The sequence below is a fragment of the Marmota monax genome, unplaced genomic scaffold (genome assembly GCF_021218885.2).
Source record: "Marmota monax isolate L192 unplaced genomic scaffold, Marmota_monax_Labrador192_F-V1.1 WCK01_AAM20220418_F8-fsc00018, whole genome shotgun sequence".
In the NCBI taxonomy this organism is placed as follows: domain Eukaryota; kingdom Metazoa; phylum Chordata; class Mammalia; order Rodentia; family Sciuridae; genus Marmota; species Marmota monax.
This window is the reverse complement of record NW_026692201.1, coordinates 3,314,237-3,340,742: the sequence shown is the minus strand read 5'-3', so window position 1 is coordinate 3,340,742 and position 26,506 is coordinate 3,314,237. Positions and strand designations below refer to the sequence as shown.

Here is a 26,506-nt window from a genome sequence, read left to right as displayed (position 1 = left end):
TTACAGGAGGAAGGCACTCACCCAGTCTTGGAGACACCAGCCAATATGTGCCTGAGTCTATCGGAATGCATCTGCCAGGACTGTCACCTGACAGCAGGATGCCTTTCTTTTCCCTATTGACCTCTCAGCCCAGTGTTTCAGAAAATCTCAGCACTGCTCTGGGAAGTGCTGGGGAAAAGAGGTGGAAGGACCTCCTGAGGGTCTTTCAGGAAAATCTCAAAGGCAGAAGGTCTTTTGGAGGACTGTGGGGTTCTAGTAGGAAAGGCAGCTTTATCATTAGGGCAAATCTAGAGAAGTTAATTACTTGAATGCTGACCATAGGTCTGGTGATATGCAAAACCTTTACAGACATGCTATGCATCTTGACTGCACATGGGAATAGTTTGTGGGGATTAAAAAAATCGAATGCCCACTATAATAAAATCATCATTTCTAGTGATCAGACCAAGTTATTCATTTTTTTTAAAGCTCCCTAGATAATTCCAATGCACAGCTGTGCTTGAGAACCACTGTGTTGGGGACATCGTCTTAATCCTCACAACAACTCCATCTGACTGATACCATGATGATGCCCATTTCCTAGGTAAGGAAACTGAGGCTTAAAGAAAATCCATGATTGATCCAAGGTCAACTCAGAGACAAGAACAGGTGAGTCTGGTGCCAGAGAGCAGGCATCCAGCTTCTGGGCTCAGCCCCTTTTAGTTTTTACTATCTAAAGTTCATTCACAGGAGAAAGGTTATAGCAGGAAGAACTAGGAAGGTCACTAAAGGCACAGCTTTGGGCAGAGGATTGTGTATATTCAGGGTCTTGAATGGAGGCAGGATGCGGCGGGGGGGGGGGGGGGGGGGTGGGGGTGGGGGGGTGGGGAGAAAAATAACATCTTTGGCTTTCTTTGGGAAAGATAGGTCCTCAGGTGATCCCATACCCCAGACCTTGCCCAGGATCTATTGTTTGAAAGGTGACATGCAGAGAGTCAGCCCAGTCACACGGGCAGCCTAAAATGATGGAATGAGCACTGGAGTAGAAGTCAGGAAATGGTCGGTCTACCCAGCTGAGCCATTGGCTGGCATGTCACCTTGGGCAGATCACTGAAACCTATTTCCTCTCCTGTGAAATAGTGGTTGAATGGAATTATCTCTTGCTTCTTCTCACACAACTTATGTCTATTTCAGGTCATGGTGTGAATAAATTCACCTCTGGACTCAAATTGGAAATGATAACATTGATAAAACTGAGGCTCCAGATTGTCCAGACTCTTCTAGTAGTTTCCAGTACTACTCTGGTTATTTGTCTCCTCTCAGCCCCTCAGTTCATGTCTCCAAGGTCATTGTATAGATAGAGAACTTCAGGGCATTTGGAGAAGGAGCACAGGAGAGAATAAGGGAAGCAGTTCAAGGCCTTCAAAACACCTTAACCCAGCAAAATCAAGCAGGTTCAGAGCAGTCTTGGAGAAGGTGGGAGGAGAAAAACTAGTCTTTTTTTTTTTTTTTGTACCAGGGGTTGTACCCAGGGATGCTTAACTACTGAACTACACCCCCGGCTCTATTTATTTATTTTTTTTATTTAGAGACAGTGTCTCACTGAGTTGCTTAGGGTCTATAAGTTGCTGAGGCTGGCTTTGAACTTGTAATCCTGTCTCAGCCTCCGGAGCCACTGGGATTACACGTACCCAGTAAAAACCAGTCTTCTGAATGAGGCCTTTCTCATAGCCTCAGATTTTATCACTAGTTCCGTTGCTGGCTGGGCCACAGGTTCACTAGTAATGCCTGTAAAGAGCTTCAAAAGTGTAAGGCCTGAGTGGTGATTTATTATGCTGAGGAGGGCCCAGCTTGGGCATGTAAGGGCATTGCCACCCAGAGCACTTCAGCTCTCTCTGCATGTGTGTCTTGTGCCTCATTGTCCTAATTTCTGACTATTCATTAAAAGACCTGGGGAAATTTAAAAACACAGGTGTTTCTCAACTTACAATAGTGTTATGTTTCTGTAAACTCATCATGAAAATATTGTAGGTCAAAAATGAATTTAAGGCCTGGGGCTGGGATTGGGGCTCAGTGGTAGAGTGCTCACCTAGCACAGATGGGACCTGGGTTCGATTCTCAGCACCACATAAAAATAAAGGCATTGTGTTGTGTCCATCTACACCTAAAAAAAAAAAAAGTTTTTAAAAAAAGAATTTAATGCTTGGAGCAGTGGTGTACGCCTGTACTCCCAGTGGCTAGGGAGACTGAGGCAGGAGGATCATGAGTTCAAAGCCAGTCTTAGCAAAAGTGAGGCGCTAAGCAACTCAGTGAGACCCTGTCTCTAAATAAAATACAAAATAGGGCTTGGGATGCGGCTCAGTGATCAAGTGTCCTTGAGTTCAATCCATGGTACCCCCACCCCCCCAAAAAAAGAATTTAAGGGGCTAGGGTTGTAGCTCAGTAGTAGAGTCCTTGCCTCACACATGTGAAGCACTGGGTTCAATCCTTAGCACCACATAAAAGTAAATAAAGGTGTGGTGTTCATCTATAACTAAAAATTTTTTTAAAAAATGAATTTAACACACTTAACCTATGGAACAACCTACCGGCAGCACTGTACACTGCAGTGTTGATTGTTTCTCCTTGTGATTGTGTGAGTGGCTGGAAGCTGTGGCTGGCTACCATGGCCTAGCATCTCAAAAGAGAGTATTATACTGTATATTGCCAGCCTGGAGAAGATGAAGAAGAAGAGATCAAAACTCAAATTTTAAACTGGGGTTTCTAATGAATGTGTATCACCTTTAAACCATTATAAAGTTGAAAATGCCTAAGTTGAACCACGGTAAGGTTGGAGACTGTCAGCATGGCTGGGGCCTCTCTGGATGGAGCACATCAATGGCTCAGGTGACACAAATATATGGATATATTTTTAAAAGCTGCTTTGATTCTAATATGCAGATGGAGTTGACAGCAATACCTATAGATGTTTATAGAGGCCATGGAGAGACCAATGATCAGTCTGGAGCTTTGAGAAGGCAAGTCAGACTGGAGATCCAGTCCTGAAGAGGGCTGTGGAAAGCCAGAGAGGACTGAGGACAGAATCTCACGGAAGCCCAATGCCAGCAAGAGAAGGAAGAGGGATGACAAAAGAGGCTGAATTGGAGGAACTTGAGACACAGGGGGAAAAACTAGAGAGATGGTTCTCAAATGAACGTCCCATGGTCACAGAGGTCAACAGTGGCACCACCTCCAAACAGCCGATTTAAGATTAAGACTGAAAAAAAGGTCTTCCTTGGTCTTGACATCTAAACAGTCTTGGGTGGCCCTAGCCAGAAGAATATGGTGGGGCCAGTGAAGCCGAACCGCAGTGGGTTGAGAAGGAAATGGAGGTGAGCCAAGAGAGACACTGAAACTTCTTTCAGCAAGCAAAGGACACAGCTATGATTGGGACACATCTCCTCCCCTGGGACTGTGAGCATCCCCTTACCATCCCACAGGAAACATAAAAGGAATCTGGCTGTTATTTTGTTTTATTTTTAAACTATGTAATGCCTCACCAATTTATGTCTCATCCTTGTACAGGGGCCATACTAATCTTGTCTGCATTGTTCTAATTTTACTATGTGTGCTGCCAAAGAGAGCACTGGCTGTTATTTTTGATGCCCAAGCTGAAATGGGGTTCTCCCCACAGGCACAGACACATACTCCAGCTCTCAGGAGTGCTTTACACCAGAGGGAAGCCAAGCCAAACTCGGAGCCAGAATATGAAACCTATTTAAAACATGCTTGATTTTTCTCCCAAGCAGTGTTAAACTCGGGGTAAAATAGCCCACTGCGACCAGGTGGCAAACCAAGCAAAACCAGCCATGACTCCAGGCCACAAAGATCAGTGCTAAGGCTGCCAAGCCTTCAAGGCCTGACTTTGTCGCCTAACAGGAAACCCCTGGAGCAAAACAACCTATACTCCTCCTCCAGGATGGTTGACCACTATAAGGGAACTCAGGGAGGCTACAATGAGAGAAAACCCACACAAAAAAAAAACACCAAAAAAGAAACAGAAGCAGCCCTCTGTGAAGCCTAATGCAACCAGACACCTCGATGCTCAGAAAAGAATTTGCTGTCTTCCTTTCTCCAGCTTCTTCAGTTGCAGAGATCAGCTCTGCAAGGATACAGGAGGGGGCAAGGGCCAGTCTGTCCCAATGCTGTCTCCCGCTCCTCCTCCTCTTTCTCCTCTAGAGGTTGCCCATTCTTATCCCAACCTGATCCTATCAAGAGCCACTTTCACCAGAGGGGCTGCTGGGGAGGACAATGCAGGCTGTCAGCCTTCAGCCACAGAGCTGTGCAAAGACTCTGGTGGAACTCCAATACACTGCCTGAGTTGCCTGGTGGCCTATAGTGCTAAGACAAGGGCAAAGCACAATAGCAATTACCCCTGAGTGGAGGTAACTGGAATTGTACACAAGGGGGTGCTCTCTGTCTTAACCTTGGCCTGGGGCATGTTAGGGTTATAAAAGTTCCTTGAGCCTTTAGGATTGGTGGACTTTTTTTGTTTGCATATTTTACTGCAATAAAAAAGATGTTGCTTTTTTTTTTTTAAGGCAATGACAAATATGCCCAGTTGCTCCCTGTTGCCAGGTCCCAAAATACCACATTGCTATTTCTCTCTCTTCAGGCAATGGTCTACAATTTTCCCTTTGCCCTGTAGCCACCACCATGCAATTTGCACCTCACTAATTTCCTGGCTGGATCTTAATGTTGTCTGGTCATTGCTCCACCCTCCCTGAAAGCCGTGACCTGTTGCTGGTCCTGCCCACCAGTTTGCTGTGTAGAGCTTAGGAGGTACATCTGATTGGCTATCTGTGACCTGGAAGGATCCTTCTCAGAAATTCAGCTTTAAAGAATCACAGAGAGGGGCAGATACTCCGATGACACAGAATCACAATATTGCAGCTTCTGAAAGCCTATGTTATGAATGGAGCTGAGGTGGTTTTGGAGCTGTTCTGAGCATGCCAAATATTACATTTCACTTAGGTTGGAGGGGGTGTTTCTTGGCAGGATTGCGTGATTGATGCTCTTGCTCTCCAATTTTCTGCTCACTGAAGCGTTAAAGCGGCAATCCTGAAGTCACTATAAAGCCAACAGCCTGGGCACAGAGCACTTAATTCCAATCTACAAATAAAAAGCTTTTATTACTTTCTTTCCTTCTTGTTTTGCCTTAGACCCCAAATTGTCTTTCTCAGGGGCTTGCCAAAAATGTAACTGTGGCGGATCGCAAAGTACTTTCGCAGGTGGCAATTAAAACAGCTGAGTTCTTCTCCCTCCATAATGAAGGGTTAGGAAGACTATATATAAGTGCTGAGTAAACACCTCAGATTCTTTATTTATGCTTCCTCATTCTTCAGGCAGGGTGGTTTAGTGGAAAAATTCACATGGGTTAGATGTCAGGAGAGCTAGGCTCTGGTACAGATTAGCTATGTGACCTCAGATAACTTATTTATATGCTTCAAGCCTTGGTGTTCTCATCTTTATAACGAGAAGATCGCACTAGATGATGCCAAGGGTCTCTGTTGTCTTAAGTTCCAGGAATTCATGATATTGTTGCATAGCTAAACATATGTTCATCCATCTTAATTAAATGTGTTATGGTTTGTAAGAAACAATCCTGTCTACTTGGAGGTGGGTATTCATTCATAAGCAAATATTGATTTAACAAATTCTGTGGCAGGCACACTGGCAGTTCTGTGAAAGACACAAAAATGAATACAACCAAGTCCTTATTCTCAAGTATCTGTGAATATTCAAATACATATTGGATATGGCATTATCCCCTTTGAAACACAATAATAGTAATGAGCATGTCAACTCACTCTAATTGGGCACGGACAAGACATAAACTCCTGCCCAAGTGATGGTCCTGTTTATGCCCTAACTACTACAGATTGCTGAAAAGTGTCTCTGAAAAGTTCTCAAAGTCCAAATATCTTGCCAGATTCTTCAAATGAATTCATTTAGAAAATTTGCTCAGTTTAAAGCACATGCAAGTTAACATTTGATTTACTATTGATCTTAAATTGCTCAAGGTCTCTCTGGCCATTTTAAGCTTTTCTCTCTGTGTGTGCATGCACACATACTTGTGTATCTACTCACATTAGACATACACATTTGTTTGTGCCTTTCATTTTAAAATTTAATAGTTACCAGTATATTTCCACTGTCAGATGCTTGTATGTCCCATGTCCCATGGACCTCCTGCCTTGACATCTGTGGAGCTGGTTATCTGTGGCAATCTTAGTCTTGCCAGATCTGTCCCCACAAAATGTTCTAAAGTTCCGGAAATAGCTTATATTTCTCTCTGGTTGAAGGTTAGAAAGGATGTTATGGTTTGGATACGAGGTGTGCCCCAAAGCTCACACGTGAGACAATGCAAGAATTTTCAAAGGTACAATGATTAGATTTATTGACTTAACCTAATCAGTGTGTTAATCCACTGATAATGGGACAGTCATTGTAGGCAGGTAGGGTGGGGCTGGGAAAAATAGGCCACTGGGGATGTGCCTTTGGAGTATATATTTTTTGTCCATAGTAATTGGAACTCTCTGCCCTCTGCTTCCTGTTGCCATGTTTGGAGTTGCTTTCCTCCACCACACCTTTGTACCATGATGTTCTGCCTCATCTTGGGCCCAGAATGATGAAGTCAGCCGTCTATGGACTGAGAACTCTTAATCCATGAGTCCCCGAAATGTTGTTCTTGTCAAGTCTTTTGGTCATAGCAACGCAAAAGCTAACTAGAACAAAGGAGGACCTGGAGTGAAACTGCCAGAACCCCTCCCCCTGGTCCCTGGTCACCATGGCGGCAGCATCCTCCCTCCCCAGCATTCAAAATCCTCAAGCTCTCCAAACACCACCCCTCTATCTTCCTCTAGTTTGAAAGGTTGAGACTGTGGGTGTGAATGGGTTTCATTCTTAGCTGGCAGGAACTTTAGAGATCTCTAGAAAGCATTTGTGAGACATTGGGGGCACATAATTAAAACCCCTTCTTTGGACCCAGGAAGCCCATACTTAGAGAATCTGAGAACACCAAATCTGCAAGGGATGGCAATGCAGGGCCCAAGCCCTTCACTCTAACTGGTGTCAGAACCAAAGCAGACAGGTGACACTCAGAATTACTAACTAAACCCTGTGACTCCTGATTTCTAGCCTCTTTCTGCTTTGCCACTCTGTCAGTGGCCTATACTTTAAAACCTTTATCTTGGGGCTTTTCTTCCCAGGGGACCTTTAGAAAGCAGGTATCAGAACTAGGCTCAGTCCTGGAGGGAGTTCTCTGTCCTGGCTCTAAGCTGAGCCCAGAGCCTTCCCTTCCTTATCTCCCCTGTCCCTAACTCACCCCTGACTCCTCCCATGGAACCAGCTGTCCCAGATGCATCATACTCTTTTTTTTTTTTTTTTCTGGAAAATTGGATGTCAGCCCCATTAGTGTGGATGATTTTCCATGCCACAACCTGCCCTGCCCGCGTCTACCATCCCCGTTCCTCCAGTGTGAGTTCTCCAGCCACGGAGTCTGGGGTGCAGGCTGCCCACTACCAGAGCGCACTCTCTAGGGCAGGAGAAGTGTCCGCGTGTAGCACAAGCCACAGGGCAGGCAGAGTGTGTGGCGGGAGGCGTCCTCCACAAGGACAATGGGACTTTTATTTCTGGTCTGCCTCAGCTGGCAGTCTCTCTCCTGCTCCCTTTCTCGGTTGGGCTTTGGTTTAAAGTTACCCTTTCAGGATTAGCTTGGTGTTTTCTTTCCTTTGCCACCGGGGAAGTTTCTGTTTCCGAAGTGGACCATACAGACAGGTCAGTCACAGGCCCTCGCCTGGCCACAAGCATCAGCCTGACAAACAGAGGCCCGCCCAGTGCTTCTTGCTGTGTAGAAAGGCACATGGTAAGATAAGCTAATCTTATAATCATGGTTCTCTGTTGGGTCTATGTAATTGTAAGCAAGTGCCCCTCTCCCCACCTACCCCACAAGGTTTTCACAGAAGATCCTGGAAGAAGCAGCGGGTGTGTGGGTTTGTCTGTTTAAGTAGGCCTTGCTCCTTGTGCCTCAGTTGTATGGCTTCAGTCACCACGAAGTCTGGCCACAAAGACATCCATCCCATTTCCTTTGCTCTGAAACTCAACGAATGAAACACCCTAACATTTTTGGGTTCTCCTAAATCCAATTGAGAAGGTTCAGCTATCCATCTATCATCTGTCTATCTATCTGGGCTGGGGATGGAACCCAGGGCCTTGTGCATGCTAGGACAGAGTTCTTCCACTGAGCTATATCTCCAGCCTCCTCTTGCTTTTTTCCCCCCAAAATACTAAAAGCTGTTGGAGGGAGAGGTTGGGAACCAGAGTCTCTGAAATCAGGGATGCTCTCTAGGAACACCAAGGCTCTGATCCCATGATCTTTACACCCTGGGAGGCTATCCAGAGCTGTTATAACATTGCCTCTGGCCCTTCCCATGGCCAAGTAGCTGGTTCCCTAGTGTTTTCTGCTTGGGGAAGCTGGGCCCCAGAGACACCCCCCAACCCAGAATCTGAGTTAGCATCAAGGAGACAAAAAAGCCCCTCGCAAGCCCATGAGATGATGTTAATTTCACAACACAATATCTGCACATGCCACATGTTCATATGGTAAGAGAGAACACTTTAAGGACAAAAGGTGGCTTACTTTGGACCTTATGTTTTTTTTAAAAAAAATTCTTTTTAGCACTACAAAAGCAATACCTATATAAAGCAAAGAAAATAAAACAAAATCCATTCCTTTTACCCATCCTCCCTACAGCCTCTTCCTTGGAGTAACAGTGACCAAGGTGTACATCTTTTCAGATCTCTCACTTTCAGTGATCCAGATAAATACTCCAAGGACAAGTTTTGTTGTTGGGTTTTTTCCCTCTTGTTTTAAAATTAATTTTATTGAGATAAATTTATCTACAATAAAATACACACATTTTAAGTGTACAGTGGGATAATTTTTTTTTGTTTTGGTACTGGGGATTGGACCAAAGTATACTTTACCAATGAGCTACATCCCCAGTCCTTTTTATTTTTATTTTTATTGTGCAGGATCTTGCTCAGTTGCTGAGGCTGGCCTCAAATTTGCTCTCCTCCTGCCTCAGCCTCCTGAGTTGCTGGGATTATAGGTGTGTACCAGTGCATCCAGCTGGGATGAGTTTTGATGCATGTATGCATGCAACCTCAAGCATGCCACCTCAATCATGACACATAACATTTCTGTCACCCACAAATTCCCTGGGGTCCCTTTGCTGACAATTCCCAATCCTAGCCTGGAACTACCACTGGTCTGCCCTCTACTATTACAGAGTAGTTTTGCCTTTTCTAGAATTTCATCTAAATGGAAGTATGCAGTATGTACTATTTGGTGTCTTTTTTTTTTTTTTGTATCAGCATGATGCTTTTGTGATTCATTTGTGTTGTGGTGTATAGCCTAGTTATTTTCTATTGCTGGCTGATATTCCATTGTGTAAATATGCCATAATTTGCTCATTCACTCTTTTGTTGGTGGACATTTGGTTGTTTCCAGTTTAAAGCTTTTATGAATTGCCTGGAAAGCTGGTATATTGTTATTCATAATCATGACAAAATCAGCATATCCAAATTTGGTTCCGAGTTATAATTCAGAGCTTAGTCATCAGAGGGTGTATCTCTAAGGCAAACATCTTTATGTAAACAAAAAGTACAGATAAGCCATCTAAATCTTGATTATAATAATGATAATTACTAACATTAAATACTTGCATGACACTTCCAATTTGCAGACTCTATTTTCAGATGCAATCTCTGGTAGTTTAATAAATTGATAAGTTCCAGACTCTTACTATGCTCTTTCTCAACCCCACCTCCTCATTCATGGTCCACAAGGAGGGACAGAACTGACTCCACTGATACTTAGAAAACATGAGGAATTCTGTTAATAGTTTTACCCATGAAACATTGACCCATGAGCCTGCTGACACAGACCATTTAAGCCCTGATTTAGATTGAGTTCTAGGGAATTCCAAGAGGCCAAAACTATTCCAAGAGGTCTGCTATATACATATCCATTAATTGAAAAGAATCCATTAGAAAGAATCTTGGAAAAAAATATAAAGTAAGTAGCAGCAAAACATGATTTGACTTATTTGGCTGACTTATTGCAGCAATTTTGATGATAGAGGACATGCCACCCAAAAGCAAACTTATGGAGCAAACTGGTAGAATAAACTTACATATTTAAGCCTTGGAGTTCATGCTTCTAGCCAGGAATGCAATTTTCCTCTCACTCGAATTATTCATTTCCTTTTTAATAGGTCACGTCTCATTTACCTTGATTTAGCATTGGGCCAAATATGGTTATGTATTTGGTGTGGGGGAGGGAGGAGAAGGAGAGTGAGCAAGAAAGAATTAGATAGGAAATATGGTGTCCCTGTTCTTAATATCCAAGTGCATGCAGGTCAGGAATCGTACCACATCTTTGATGTTTCTCCTATTGTGGAAAGAGGAAAGGGCTTTCCTGGGTTTATATGCTGGAAAGAATAACGAGGAGTATGCCTGAAAATGCTGTTTGATGAATAGTGCTTTCTTGCATGTCATCATGAGGAAGTATCATAATGTACATTTCACCACGAGACCAAGGAGAATATTTAAAAAGGAAACTCCACTCCAATGTGAAAAATAGACTGATTCCTACATCTGTCTACAGGATGAATAAATCACTAAACAAATATTTTAATGGCCTTAAAATACAATTTTAAGAAAGCCGTTCCCTAAGGTGGTTGGAGTCGTCATTAGAAGGTTTATTTTTTTTTGAGTGTCTAGATTGTCACATATCCACAATTACAGTTATGACGAATTCACGGGGGAAAAATCACATGCCCACAGCTGTTAAATGAGATAGACAGAAATAAAGTTCTGAAGTGAAGAATTTCTTCACAGTAGGTAAGGAAATATCACAGCTTGATATTTCAATTCTGACAGCAATTGATTTTTAAAAAATCTACCTAGACCCCTGATTTCTTTCCATATATCACCTTTATGCTACAAGTGTTTTACTAAAAATCCCAAAGGTAAGCATTAGCACTGAAATATTTGTTGAATAAACAAATATTGACCTTAATATAGTTCTTAATATTCTACTAGTTTTTGGGGGTGTGTGTGTGTGCCAGGGATTAAACTCAGGGATACTTGACCATTAAACCACATCCCCAGCCCTATTTTTTAATTTTATTTTGCGACAAGGTCTCACTGAGTCACTTAGAACTTCACTTTTGCTGAGGCTGGCTTTGAACTTGAGATCCTCGTGCCTCAGCCTCCAGAGCTGCTGAGATTACAGGGGCACTCTCAGCTCTACTAACTTCTTAAACAGCTTTAAAAAAAAAAAAGATTTCTGGGGCTGGGGATGTGGCTCAAGCGGTAGCACGCTTGCCTGGCATGCATGCGGCCCGGGTTCGATCCTCAGCACCACATACAAACAAAGATGTTGTGTCCGCCAAAAACTAAAAAATAAATACTAAAATTCTCTCTCTCTCTCTCAAAACAAAACAAATAATAATAATAATAAAATAAAATTCTCTCTCTCTCTAAAAAAAAAAAAATTCTGTTTTTTATCACTGGCCTGGTGGATAGAGATCATTTGTAGCAGAAGTTAGGAAATCATCATTCGATGGACTAAGCTCTGCCTGGGTTTTTCTTTTGATAAATAGTTAATATTCTTTCTCATCAAATCACATATTAGAGGGCTTTGTATCTTTGAGGGAGATCTAAAATATCCTTATTTTTTCACTAAAAAGAGTAATACAAACTTGCTTTACTGTGCTGAACAATGTAGAAAGTGCATCTTATGCAGATGTGATGATTCTCTTACTGAAGTCAGTGCTTGTCCGTTGTAAACCATCCTTTACAGGACAAAGTGTAACCTTCCAGTAGCTTTTCTCCCCTCTAAGTGCATAAACATTTTTTAAAAATTCAAGCAGAAAAATATATCATACTATACACATTATTTTTCGATTCGCTTTTTTCACAATGAGATTTTTTTTCTTTTTGGTAGCACAACTTATGTTTTATTGGTTCTTTTTAGTTACATGTGGCAGTGGAGTCCATTATGATAAAATTATCTGTGCATGGAATATATCTTAGTCTGATTAGTGTGGGGATGGAGAATTTTTAAGGCAATGTGATAGAACAGAGTTCAGTCCAGCCCTTAAGGGAAAGGACCTCTTTCATTCAAGAATCCATTCAGTTAACATATGCTGAGTCTTTACTGGGTAGAGATGCTGTTCTGAGTGCCAGGAGGCAAGAGGGCAGGAATTCCTGCCTTTGTAGTTAATTTCCCTGCATCAGTTTATCATCTGGGGCCACACATTTTAGTTACTGGCTGAACATCTGATTGCAAACCTTCCTTTACACTAAAATCCAAAATATAGTTAAATAAATACAGCATCTGGTAAGACTTTATTAAATATGTTTTTGTATATCACATGGAAGCTTAAACATGTTTTAATCTTTGAATTTAAGCTAGAATGCGTTTTGTTTCTTGTTGTTTATCACTGATATGCAACTCAGTAGAGGTGTAGTTCTTCTTGTCAACCGAGAGGATTTGCAGTCCCCCTTGTGCCACAAGTTATAACCAAATCATACCACCAACCACAAGCAAAAACATTCTTCAGGCAGAAGAGAGCCTGCACCCATACACCACAGAGAAACTGCTGTCCTGGCTTAGACACTGTTGGAAGGGAGGTCAGAATGTCTTAGAGAAAAAAAGATAAAGCCATCTACATTTTGTTGTGTGTTCTTCCTTGCCAAGCCTCCCTCTAAACCCCACTTACATCCTTCATTGCCTGGAGTCTTCCTCTTAGGAGGAAATGCAAATTCTGGGCTAAGGAAAATATCTAGGAAGCCCTTTCTTAATGCTGTCTTTCTTCCTCACCCCTGATTAGTTATGACAAAGAGACTGAGCTCGGTCCCTCCCCCAAGGTTGCTGGCGGGGTTAATCTGTCCTCCAGGTCTTCCATGGGCAGGCAGAGTCCACCAACCAGCTGCACCACACAGAGACCCGATTGAGGCTGAGCCCTGGTAACTTGCTGTCTGAGTCAGGGTGGCATTTATGACTGCCTGCTGACCTTGCTTGGCCCACAGTAGACTGTGTGGGCATTTGTACTGTTCCAAGTGGGAACACCGCTGCCCAATTCTCAACCTTTCGCAAGAACTTTTTGAGCCCTGGCAGCTGAGATGAACTATGTGGAGGACAAAGAGGCATTTGCTGGGAACTAAAAATGAACCTCTCGTAGGTGAATCAAGGCAATTTCTCAGGTCTAGTAGGGATGGGCTGAGGTGGGGAGAGCAGCCTGTGGGAGGAGACCATCCAGCCTGGTCCCCGAGCGTCCCTGCACGTCCTTGCTGAGTTTGCCAAACTGTGAAGCTTTCGGTCTTTTGATCACAAGCTGTTTCTGTAGTTAAGTCACGTGGATGATTAAGCAGCTCCAGTACTGAGTACTTACCCCTCCATACAGAACCATTGGATTTTTTACTCCCTGATGTAAGAGGTGCTAAACTCTTGGCCCTCATTCCTTAGCTGTGGCAAAATCCACTATGTGTGCAGTTTCTGTCTGTGCATGTCACACCTCCTTATGGGATGTGGGGCTAGGGAATCTGCATGTTCCTGCAGTTTTCTATGTAATAAGTAATAAACTGACTTGAGCCTCACTGTCCTATGAAACTGTGGCAAGTCAACCTGCTTGCTTGCTGTATTAACTTCCTATTGCTGCTATAACAAATCATCACAAATTTAGTGGCTTGAAACAACACAAAGGTATTATCTTAAACTTCTGGAGGTCAGATGTCTGAAGTGAGCCTTATGGGGCTAAAATCAAAGTGTGGGTAGGCCTATATTCTGAAGGCTCCAGTGGAGAATCTGTTTCTCTGAGTTTTCCAGCTTCTAGAAGCTGTCTGCTCTTCTTGGCTCGTAATCCCTCCTTTCGATATTCAACAGCATCACTCCAACCTCTGTGTCCATCATCCCATCTCCTTTTCCTGCCTTTGATTTTGCTTTCCTCTTACAAGGACCCTTGTGATTACATTGGGCCCACCTTGCCATCTCAAAATCCTTAATCAAAAGCTCCTTTTGCTGTGTAAGGACCCGAAGAGATGCGTCACTGGAGCATTCAAGGTGTGACAAGTGCCCAGAGCCTGTGAGCTCAAGATTCAGTGTCTTTCGTTCGGGGCGGAAGTGGGAAGACAGACGCCATTACTAACAGTTGGTCACTGGCTCTGAAAAGGACTCAAATTACTGACAGCTTAAAGTAATCAACGCAATGAAAGCCATAATTATCCCAATACTGTAAAGGTTTGGGGTTAAAAAAAAATACAACAAAAACCAGCTCTCCCGATCTGTGTCTTTCTGTCTGGGTCTCTCTGGTTACATAACAAGAAAAGGACCCGCTCAGGAATGAGTCACAGATGGCTCTGCTCAGTGTTTGCTTTGAAGTCAGTTCAACTTGATTTATCTGGTCCCTGGTTTGAGGATGGGGTGGAACAATCTGACACACAGAAGTGCCCCGGGCCCAAATGGGGGACAGAGTATCTGCTTCCTGGGTGTAAGTGCATGAAGAAGGGTTTGCCCTTGCAGAGGGCTGGCTCTGATCCCGGCTGCTTGCGGGAGAGGCGTGGAGGTTGCTGCTCCCTGGCCTGCTTGGCCTGGGGTCTGCAGGGCCGGTCTGAGGCTGCTTTTCACATGGCTGTGTGAAGACTGCAGCTCTAAACATGAGCCAAGCTTGGCCCCACTTGTCCTTACCAACCAGGGAGGGGCCCGACCATCTCAGCCCGGGAAGGTCAAGTGGGGCCCTGGGTTTCAGCCGTCCTTTGTGAGTCTCTGTATTTATAGCTGTTACTCTGCTCATTTTCTCTCAGGTAATTAATTACATCATCTCTCTCCAGTTTTCTGAAAGGAATAATTGACTCAAGAGGCAAGAGCGTCAAATATTTGTGGAGGGCAGTGTGTGGTGCCTGAGATGCAGCAAATGTGGGAAGGTGCTGCTGGAAATCAGAGAATCACAAAGGCCAGTGCCAGGAAGTCTCAAAAGTTACCTAGCTCAGGATCTGCTGATCCAGATGGCTACAGAGACAGAGCAAGTCCCTCAGGGTAAGAGACCTAGAGGTATAAGCCTGCAGGATGGCCATGGATTGGAGAATGCACACCCTTTCTGAAGGGAGGCAAATCTCAATCTTAAGGATAATTTATAGACCAAAGAAAACACAACTGCAGGTTGTGTTTGACCCAAGAGTCAGCAATTTGACATGTTTGGGAGGTCCCACCCCTTCAACCTACAGATAATAAACAGATCCAGGGAGATGACTTACCCAGTTATTGAGTAGACTGGTCTAGAACCAGGAGATTATGGCCAGGGGATTTCTAGTCTGAATTTTTGCAGAGACTCTACCCCAGGGAAACCCCTCTGCCCTGTCCCTCTATATGGAAGATGATGACGATTTGACCAAAAAAGGCACCCATCAATTTCTACCTATTCAAGGAAAAAGTCAGTGGCAGAAACATGTCCACCCCTAACATGAAGCAACCCTCTTCTGAAGTGTCACCAAGTGGCTCATTTGTCAATTTTCAGCTAATCAAGGACTGACAAATGTGTCTGGACACTAGAAAGTCCAACATCCCACCTCAATAGAACACTTGCCCACAGGGACCATCTTGGGAGTTTCTGTATTCACTTCAGGAAATACACTCTCCTTTCAAAGGCATCAGCCCTGCCAAAACAGAGGTGATCTGCACAAAGGCTTATCAAGAAACAGCTGGGGTTCCTTTTGTCCCAGACCTAGTTTCAGACACTGCCCTACAGGAGAGGATGATAGTGCTCAGGGGTTTTGCCCTGTGTCTATCTGTTCCTAGCAGAGAGATGCTGACCTGAAAACTGAAACTGTCTTTTCCCTGAGCTGCTGCATCCCTAGGATGGCTACTGGCAAGTTTCTGCTCTATCTGCATTGGAGCTGCAAGAGAGGTGCAGGTGCCCACAGGGACCTGAGAATTATCTGTCCTTGGGCAGAGTACTCATCTGTTTCCTAGGTTCCCCACCCTGCCTGGCCAGGGACCCACTTCCTGACAGCACAGACTCAGCTTGGGACCTGTGATCTTCCCAGCAAGCCTTGCTGTCATTCTCAACTGTGAGAAGGAGAGCACATCCAGGCAACACCCACTTTCTCGATATTTTCTATGTAAGTCTGGTTCCAGCAAAAGTCTTAGTGGACAAGACAAATTTTCTCTCTTCACAATGATGATAGGCAGAATGCCATGTTACAAAAGGTAATATTTATGGAGAATTTATTATTTTCCAAGCACAGAGATGATCATCTGTATTCTTCCTCTCTAATCCCTATGAAAATCCTATAAGGTAGGCATTCTTATCCTTTTCTGTGCTAGTAATGAAATCAAGGTTCATAGAGAATAAGCAAATTGCCCAGGGTCACACAAGAAAAGAATTCAGATTTGCACCTAGGCTTAAGCTGGACTCAATCTGTTTCTTGCATGGATATCTGCCTTTGCTTTGCTCCATCTTATAGCACAGACTGTGCCCCCAAATCACTAGCCTAAGCTATACCCAGATGATGGCACTAGTATACCCAGATGGGATGAGTTTCAGGAGAGGGCAGTTACAACTCCAGTTCTTCCCAGGTCCTAAGGCATCTAACTTTTGCAGGCACCACCCACAGAATATCAACTGTATTAACAAGCTCTATCATTCTAGTTTAAATATAAATGTTGTTGACAACCTTGTGTGTGTATGTGTGTGTGTGTGTGTGTGTGTATGCACACACATTAGGGATTGAATCCAGGGTCTCTTGCATGTTAAGAATTCACTCTACCACTGATCTTGCACCCCCAGCCCTAACTGACAATATTTGGAAACCACAGAAGTTAAGAATTTTGCCCAAGTTTGGTCAGTTAAGAAATGTTAGAGCTGGGACATGAATTGAGACAGCTTATGCTCTTAGCCACCATAATGCACTGGTTTATAAAAGCCTTTTAGACATGGAGAAGGGATAGCCATTCATTTTCCAAGTACTTCGTTTGCTTGCTGATTTTGTGTGTGTGTGTGTGTGTGTGTGTGTGTTGGCGGGGAGTGGTAAAGAACTTCTTGCTTTACATTTTGTCTCGTGCAAGGTGGTTCAGAGAATGACTGGGAGATGATCCAAGACCTTTGATTTCAAAGATGAAGGCTAGGAAGGAATGCTGGCTGATGGCCTGGCCAGGAAAGAAAGCTTGAGATTAAGACAAGAGGTTTGCCTGGGACTTGGAGGGATGGTCTCCCAAGTCTTGAAAGGAATCTGTATAAATAGCACCCCCAAAGTAGTAGAGATATGGGTCATGCACACAGGGACCCTGAGATGGCAGAACTGGACAACCTGTCCCAAGGATACAGACACTGATTCCTTTAACTTTGAGACCCTCAATGACAGCTCCCAGGGCAAAGCTAGGCACAGAGAAAAGGAGATTCTAAGGGAGTCACCCTCTGTCAGATGGACAGTGGTGATTGACAGATGAGAACAAAGGCCTGGTGCCCAGAAAGTTCAAAAATTCTTACAAAAGGGGGATGCAGAACCCCCAAAATCTCTGATTCCAGAAATTCCCAATACTTAGGAGAGTAGGTGCATATACCAGATTTACTTTTATCTAGGAAAATAAATGTGACATTTCTTTCAATTTGAATGTCATGGAACAATTCATATCATATGTTTATTCTGTCTCCTTTCCAATTCTTCCCATTTTTTTCAAGCTCCCAATTTTTTCCAAATTGAGTTTGATAGATTAGTCAAGGGAGTACAGAAAGGGGCTCAGAATTCACTAGCCAACCCAATCATTTTTCTGGTCCCCTCGCATAATGTAGCTTATATACAAATGTCATGTGTGCATTTAGCTGCCTCATCTGTGTGTGGTCCATTTTTCTAAACCATGGATTAAGCTCCTCCTAAATAGGAACCAGATCTTTTCTTTGTATTTAAAACCCTATCTTGTAATGGTCAGCATAGAACCCAATACCTAGAGAATGTTTGTAAATGTGGAGAGAAATGTGTTTAGGTTTGGAATGACCTTTGTGCCATTAAAATAGATGTATTTTCTGGGTCTGCCCCTATAATGACAGATCTGCCCTGACAGTGGGCATTAATTCCCAACCAACTGTGATTTGAACACAAAGCTGGGATGTTGTGCTGGAAGCATGATAATCAGAAATTGCCTGACACCTCTGTAGACAAGGCGTGCTCTGGATGGTGTTAGCACCTTTCGATCTTCTCCTTGCCTTGCCAGACCCTCACCTGGCTCAGTGAAGAGAGAACTACTGTAGAATCCAAGATACTTGAGCTTGGATGAATTCTTTGGGTGAATTCCTTAGCCTCTCTTAACTTTTGTTTCTTGGTCTTTAAAATGGGAAAAAGGAGCATTTACATGAAGGAAGTTTTAAGAGGATTAAAAGATACTGAAGCAAAATCCCTGGCATAGAGACAATGCTTGTCATTGATGACATCTTTCCTCACCCACCATTGGCTTTTCTGTAGTCATTCCTTGAAAGTCAGACCACAATCCAGAAATGTGCCAAAGCAAGGGGAAAGGAGGCCTTGCAAGCATTACAGAGGAAAGGAAAGACCTGGAGACTGACCCAGGCTGACTCACAGACTGACCCAGGCTGACTCAGGACCCTCACACTGGAAAAAGAAAACAAAGACTTAGGACAAGTATTACAGCTCATTTGGGGACTACAAGTTGTGTCTCCTTAGGCCTTCCACTGAGAGCCCTGGATCCTGCTTACCTCCACTACAGACAGCCACCTAGGTGTGACAGAATGTAAGATCTTGAACCTGATTTAAAATTTGTGTTCTTCCACTTACTTACTGCCTTATGACCTTGAACAAGTCATATGACCTATCTGGGATTATTTTATTATCTGTAAAATACATTGTATGAAGCCCCCCCGCACAATGCCAACACAGAATCAGTATTCAGAAACATTCTGTATTATAATGTGGCGGTGAAGAGGAGCCCAGCTCTGAACCTCACTCTAACTGTGCTCAAGTAACCAGCCTACAAATGTTGTACTTTCTTTATCTGCAAATTGTGACAGCAATATATGTACTCCTCCAGAAGATCTGAGAGAGGAATTCAGGAGCAAAGAGTTTACTTGGAAGGTTATCCTAGGAAATACTGGTAGGGAAATAGGGAAGTGAGACAGGAAGGGGAGGGCCATAAAGGGCAGCTGGAGGGAGGTCCTTTACACTGGGGAACTTAGGGACAATATGTAGGATATACCTTAGAGTATTCCAGCTAAGTGGCAAAAATGGTGAGGTGTTTTTCAACCAAATTCCCATATGTTATTTGGTTGACAGCTGTTCCCAAGCAGTGTAGCATTCATCCTCCCGATGTCCTGTATGCAGACTGAGTGTGCTCCTGCATCCAGGTTATTCAGGCAGAGAATTTCAAGTGTCTGCCATAACAGTCTGCATTATAAAAGAGAGTGGGAGGGGAGATGGATAGGTCACCAGTGGCATCTACTTCACTACCTCATGAATTGTTAGAATAAATCAACAAAAAATATGTAAATTTCTTAGAACAATGCCTGGTATGGGTTAATTGCTGTCTCAAAGCACATTCAACTAAACAGGTTCAAATAATCTAAAAACACATTTAAAAGCATTATGTGGATGCTCTTACTATCTCTTATCTAATGGAAGGGAAGAAGGTGGAAATAGCAACTCCTATTTGTAAACATTTACAAAGATCCCACCATGTTTGTGAGGTGCTGTGTTCTCCTAGTAATCAACAGAAATCAACAGCTTATATATCTGAGATAGGCTCTACTCACACCACTTCCTCCTAAGCATATTTGGTTATTATATTTTTTAAAATATATTTTATCTTTCTCATCCTTATAATTTATAGTTGTGATTATTTGTAATCTTTGAAAAACCATAGATAAGATATAAGTTACCCAAACTATGGAGATAGGCAAAACTCACTTTCTAATTCTATCAATTATGAACCAGTAAAACCCCATGTTATTAGCCTAGTTCTTACTCTTAAATATGAATGGAGCATTAAGAGTTAACAGACATTTGGGAAAAGTCAAGATCACAAAAGAGAACTGAAAGATATAGATAGAATAACCTACAGGAAAAGGAATGGATATTACACAGAAGATAAAAAAGAATCTTTAAAATTGTGTACCTCTACATGTGGATAAATGCAACAAGTTATCATAACCACAAAACTATAATAGGTAGCTATAGAAAAGGAAGCAAATGCAATTGTAACAAGATTTCTAGGATATTAAAAACAATTAACAATAAAAAAGTAGCTAATAGAAGACAAGATAAAATTTGGAAAAGTTCCCAACATTTAGGGCAAAAGATTTAAAAAATAGAAAATATGAGGAAAATAAGAGATCCAAATGAAGTATCAGATGAGAAGGTCAAATATCCACCTGAGGATGAATCATCCACATGAGTTCAAGGAAAAAATTGAATAGCAGAAGAAAGGATAATTTTCCTTTAAATATATTTGTAAATTCTTTGTACCTTTCTTTTCAAATGGTGGAGCTTAATTTCCCTCTCCTTGGATGTGGAAAGGACTTAGTGATTCACTCTAATGAATATAATGTAATATTTTGACATATCCAGTGCTTGGTCAAGATACTGCCTTTTATGCTTTCTTCTCTCTGATAGTTCACCTGTTGGAAGCTGGTGCTATATTCTAAGGATATTCAAATAGCTTGCAGAAGAGCCCTATGTGGAGAAGAACAGAAATCTCTACCAACAGTGAAAAAGCCACCTTGAATGAGAATCATTCAGCTCTAATCAAATCTTTAGATGACTATAGCCTTGGTAAACATCTTAATTGCAACTTCATAGGAAATCCCAAAACAGCAAACTTCTGAATTTCTAAACCACAGAAGCTGTAAAAGATAGTAAATGTTATGGTTGTTTAAAGTCCCTGAGTTTGGGGGCAATTTGTCAAGAAACATAGATAATCAATATACTGCTGTAGAGTATGGATTGAAGTCCAAACAGTGGAAGTTATAGAAATGAAGTCCAGCTCCATAAATGAAAGAAATTTTCAACAATGATTTGAGATACCTTCAAGTAGTGGGGTTTCTACAAGTATTTGAGCATAGGCCAGATGCCCATTTGTTGTTAGGGATGCTGAAGAATCTCTTATGAAATCTTTTCACTATATACACTCCAGGTCAAAGTCAAAGATTCTACTGTTTTTTTCTTATCAAGGTTATGTTCTTATTCATCCAACACTTCATAAAGACCTACTATATGTTAAACACTTTATGTGGAGTTTTGGATAGAAAGATGAAAAACATAATCAGTTCCTTTTCTTAACAAGGCTACTGTCTAAACAAAAACAAAACAGAGCAAACAAAACTCCAACATAATGCATTCATGGAAACTTTAGCTGAATCAATGTCTGGAGTAACACTATCCACAATTAGCCAAAGGATAGAGCTTTCTTCCTCCATGAGTTAAAGATACACCATTTACTTCACGTATACTATTATTGTTATCACAACCCAATGCAGTAGATATTTGAGAATTATTTGCCAAAATCTCATAGCTAATGACACACCAAATTCCAAGCTTGAGTCTGGACTCTTCCTATAAAAACACAGTGATGCAATGGAATATTACTCAGCATTAAAAAAAGAATAAAATTATGGCATTTGCAGGTAAATGGATGGAGCTGGAGAACATCATGCTAAGCAAGTAAGCCGATCCCAAGAAAAACAAAGGCTGAATGTTCTCTCCATAAGTGGATTCTGATCCATAATGGGGTGGGGGGCATGGGGAAAATGGAGGAACTTTGGGCAAAGGAGAGGACGGAGGCATGGGGTCAGGAAAGATGGTAGAAGGAGATGAATATCATTACCCTAGGTGCATGTATGACTGCACATACAGTGTGAAGCTACATTGTGTACAGCCAGAGAAATGAAAAGTTGTGCTGCAGTTGTGTACAATGAATCAAAATGCAGTCTACTGTCATATACACTTAATTAAAATTAATTAATTAATAAAAACACCACAGTGATGTTTATTTTTCTTAAATTCTTGGTTCACAGATCACTCAGCATTTTAGCATGCAAATACTGTATATATTCTGCTAGATTCATAACTATTTCACTTTGAGTTGTATTTTGTCTTTAATTTTGATGTCCATTTGTCCATTGTTAGTATACAGAACTACAATTTAATTTTGTACATCCATCTATATTGCATCCTACAACCTTACTACTTCTAATATATATATTTTTTCAAATTCCTTGGGATTTTCTATGCAGATAATCCTATAATCTTCAAATAGGATAGTTGTATTTATTTCTTTTTGTTTGATGCCTTTTATTTCTTTTCTTGCCTAATTGCATTTGCAAGTTCTAAACCTCCAGTACTATGCTGAAAAACAGCATTGAGAGTGAATATCATTGTCTTGTTCCTAATATTCTAGGCAAAACATTTGAGTCTTTCAACGTTAAATATATTGTTATCTGAAGGATTTTTTTGTAGATGCTATTTATCCAATTGAGAAAGTTCCTTTTAGTTTTTTTTTTCTGTTTTAGCATGAAACATGATAAATCTTGTCAAATTCTTTTATGAAATTTTTTGAGATGATCATGTGGTTTTTGTCCTTTATTTTATTAGCATGGTAGATTACTTTGATTGGTTTTCAAGTATTGAACTAGTCTTGCATCCTTGGAATAAAGTCCACATGGTCCTCTTGTATAATTCTTTTTTTAGGTTGCTGATTCCACTTGTAAGTATTTTGTTAAGGTTTCACATCTGTATTCATAACTGATGTTTATATGTAGTTTCCTTCTTCCTTCCCTGCCTGCCTCCCTGTCTGCCTCCCCCGTCTCTTTTTCTTTCTCTCTTTTCATTTTTCAGTGTCTTTGACTGTTTTGGATATCAGGGCAATATCAGCCTCATAAAATGAGTTACAAAGGGTCCCTCTTCTTTATTTTCTGGAAAAAAAATAGTGTGAAATTGATGTCAATTCTTCTTTAAAATTTTAGTCCAATTACCCAGTGAAACCATATGGACCTAAATCTCTCTCTCTTTCTCTCTTTAATAATGTATTAATTTTCTTTAATGGCTATATGGCTATTCAAATTATCTATATCATCATACTGGATGACTCATGGAAATTTGTGTTTTTTGAATCGTCAGTTCATTTTTCCCCCTAAGTTGTCAAGTGTGTGTGTGTGTGTGTGTGTGTGCAGTTATTCAAAGTATATCCTCATCTTCTTTTGACATTTACAAGGCCTTCAGTGATATCCCAATGAGGAATGCATTCTTGATATTGGTAATTTGTTTCTTCTTCCTTTTTTCTTTGTCAGACTTATTAATATTATGTTTATTTATTAATTTTTCCCAAGAAATATCTTTTTGTTTCATTGATTTTTTTCTCTATTGTTTTACTATTTCCAATTTTGTTGACTTCTGTTTATCTTTAATGTCTTTGCTCTAGATTTATTTTGTTTCTCTTTTTCTAGGTTCTTGAGGTGAAAGTTTAGATTATTTCCTAAAAATCTTGTGATATATATTTAGTATTATAAGTTTTCTGCTCAGCATTGCTTTACTATATCTTATAGATTTTGACATGTATTTTTATTTTCATTCAGTTCCATGTCTTAATTATTTAACCTTCTGTTTTACTGACTTTTTTTTTTTAAACATCACACCAGCAGGATAAAAAGAGGTAGTCATCACCTTTCACCAACAGGTGGAGGTGACAGCTTTCCCCTTGGCCTCTGTTGATATTGAGGTGGAGAGTACTGGATGAAAGTGTGAGATCTGGGTCCTTGTGGTGTCTGCTGAGACAAAGGTGGGGAGGCCTTGTTATCCCTGGGCACTTGTAAAAGTCCTGACTCTCCACTTGGCCTCTTCTGACATCACCCAAGTGGGGAAGAGGAAGGGTGCCTTGTTACTGCTGGGTAAAAGCAAAAGTCTAGGCTCCCCATGAGATCTCCACTGATACCACAGGCGGGAAAGTGCTTATTACCAACTAATAAGCTCCTTAATTGGCCTTTTCTGACTCCATCATGGCAGGGAGGTTGAGGCATCCCATTATAACCTGTAAGATGGAGGGTTTAGGCCTTGCCTGGCGTGGTGGGGCATGCCTGTAATCCCAGCAATTCAGGAGGCTGAGGCAGGAGGATTGTGAGTTCAAAGCCAGCCTTAGCAATTTAGCAAGGCCCTAAGCAACTTAGTGAGGTCCTGTCTCAAAATAAAAAATAAAAAGGGCTGGATTATGGCTTAGTTGTTAAGCACCCCTGGGTTCAATCCCAGGTACCAAGAAAAAGACAGAGAGAGAGAGAGAAAGAGAGTCTATGCCTTTGTTGGCATGATAGGGTAAGGTCAAATTTTTTCTATGGGATTTGGTTGGAATAGTTATATAATAATAGTTTGGTTATTATCTAAATTTTTATTTTGCTAAGCTACAGATTCAGAGTTTTTCTTAATCTCTGTTCAAATTTACATTTCTTGGTTCCTGTTTTTTTTTTTTTAATTTTTACTGTTTTAGCTCCAAGTCTAGTATTTATGAGGCCAAAGAGTGTCCAGAAAGCTTACCTCCATGTCACTTGTTGGATCCTCATGTCCTAAACTGGTCTGCCTTCTTTTTCATCAGAACCTTCTTATACTAGTTTCATATATAATATCTAGGGGTTTTAATGGCAGGAAAAATAAAAAGCATGACTACCCCATTTGCCCTGAAGTCAAAGTCACTCATTCTTCACTTTTAAGAACTAATATAACTAAGAATTTCACTACAAGGCTTGGAAAATCCAACTGCTAAGAAATAGTCATGATTTTATAGTAACCCATAAAAGCTGATGTTTGGGGGCCAAAACTAACTTTTCTAATAGAGAAGGCTTTATATAAAAGTTTTCACTCAATGTTATTGTTTTGTTGGGGGGGGTGGTTCTTTTGACCTATAATAGCTATAATGTCATAAAAATAATGTTAAAAGTCATCACTGAGCTTTAAATGATTTGATTATAAGTAAAGGAGAATTTATTATATTTAGTAGTACTTTGAGGCTTTTGGAGAATTCTGCTGCCTAGTTGCTTTGAGATAGAAGGTGAGTTATTCTAGGCCAGGTGCTACATGTATGATCTGCTTAGTATCCCCAACCAATGACATCATTTATATACGTGCATGTCAGGAATACACACTGCAGGTCTCCAAAGGTAGTTAAAATATAAATTCCTTGGATCATCTGCACATGGAACCACTTAGATTTGGTTCAGGCTAGAAATGGACAGACTGACTAGATAACTTAATGAGGCCCCAAGATACAGTCTAAGTTCCAAAAAGTGAAAGTGATGATTGGGAGCATCAGGTTACATTCTGAGGTCCAAAACAAATATTTCAGAAAGGATCCTATTGCTTTTTGTAAGTTGCAAAATAAAACAATCTCTTTTAGAAAGTCCCTTCTCCTTAAAAAAAAAGAAAGAGAGAAAGAAAGAAAGAACCCAGAGATTGTTTGGGTGAGACTCACACTTGGGTGACGAAGACAGAAAATCACACTGGAGCAATCCAGGAAATATTTGGTGGTTTTGTCCAAGCTCACTGCATACTTGAGCAAGGGGTGTGAATCTTGGGTTGGGGGGAGGGGTAAAGAAAGCAAAAAAGTAATTTCAAATGTTCTCCTCCAGAGCCCAAAGTAACTTTCCTTGACATGCATCAATTTTCTTTCCCAAACAGTCCTGTTATGGCCTTTTAGTATCAACTAGATATTCCCAGAGAGTGCCTAGAACCCTTTAGAGATCATTGCTTTCTTAGGTCAATATGTATACTATCAGCAAAGATCTCACTATTCAGACAGAACAAAAGTTAAATGGTGTTCAGCCTCAGCATGGTTAGCTCTGATTTGATTTCATAAGCCTCTGTTTTCCAAATTTTACATAATGTCACATCTTGAAAATGCATGAAACATAAACAATTCTAAACACCCACATATGCATGCATACAATGGACTATAAAATTGATTTTAAGTCTGTGCATGCTAAGCAAATAGTCTTGCTAACAAGAGCTTGCCTTTCAGATCTAAGCATTAGCTCCCTGGCTGGACTGAGCAGTCAAACCAAATGAGAACATGGACATCCCAAGACTTAAGGAAGCAGCTTTTTCAGCAGCTCTCTTTCCCTTGCCTGATGGATTGCTAGTGATGAGATACTGACACGTCTAGAAATAACACTGACAAAATTTTATTTTTTGCCTTAGTTTCTTCAGTAGGAGACCAGTTTATTCACATTTCTGAAGAGAATATAAAACTATGTATTTTGTCATACTTAAAATTACATACTCTTTACTCTCAAGGAATCAGAGCCCAAATGCAAGCTATGATGTAAGAAATGAGCATCCAATGACTTAGAGAAAACAGAGCAAACACCAGCAAAAGCCATTTTCATAGCAAAGTGCTAGGAATTGGAGAAAGAGGCAAAAATGAACTGCAAGGCAGTCC

General features: G+C 41.3%; 1 non-coding gene across 1 annotated transcript; it reads right to left on the bottom strand.

The window, feature by feature from the left end:
- Positions 1–3,498: 3,498 nt before the first annotated feature.
- Positions 3,499–3,605, bottom strand: LOC124082829 (U6 spliceosomal RNA). Its single transcript, XR_006848495.1, has one exon. It is a non-coding gene; the product is annotated as a U6 spliceosomal RNA (small nuclear RNA).
- Positions 3,606–26,506: the final 22,901 nt, after the last annotated feature.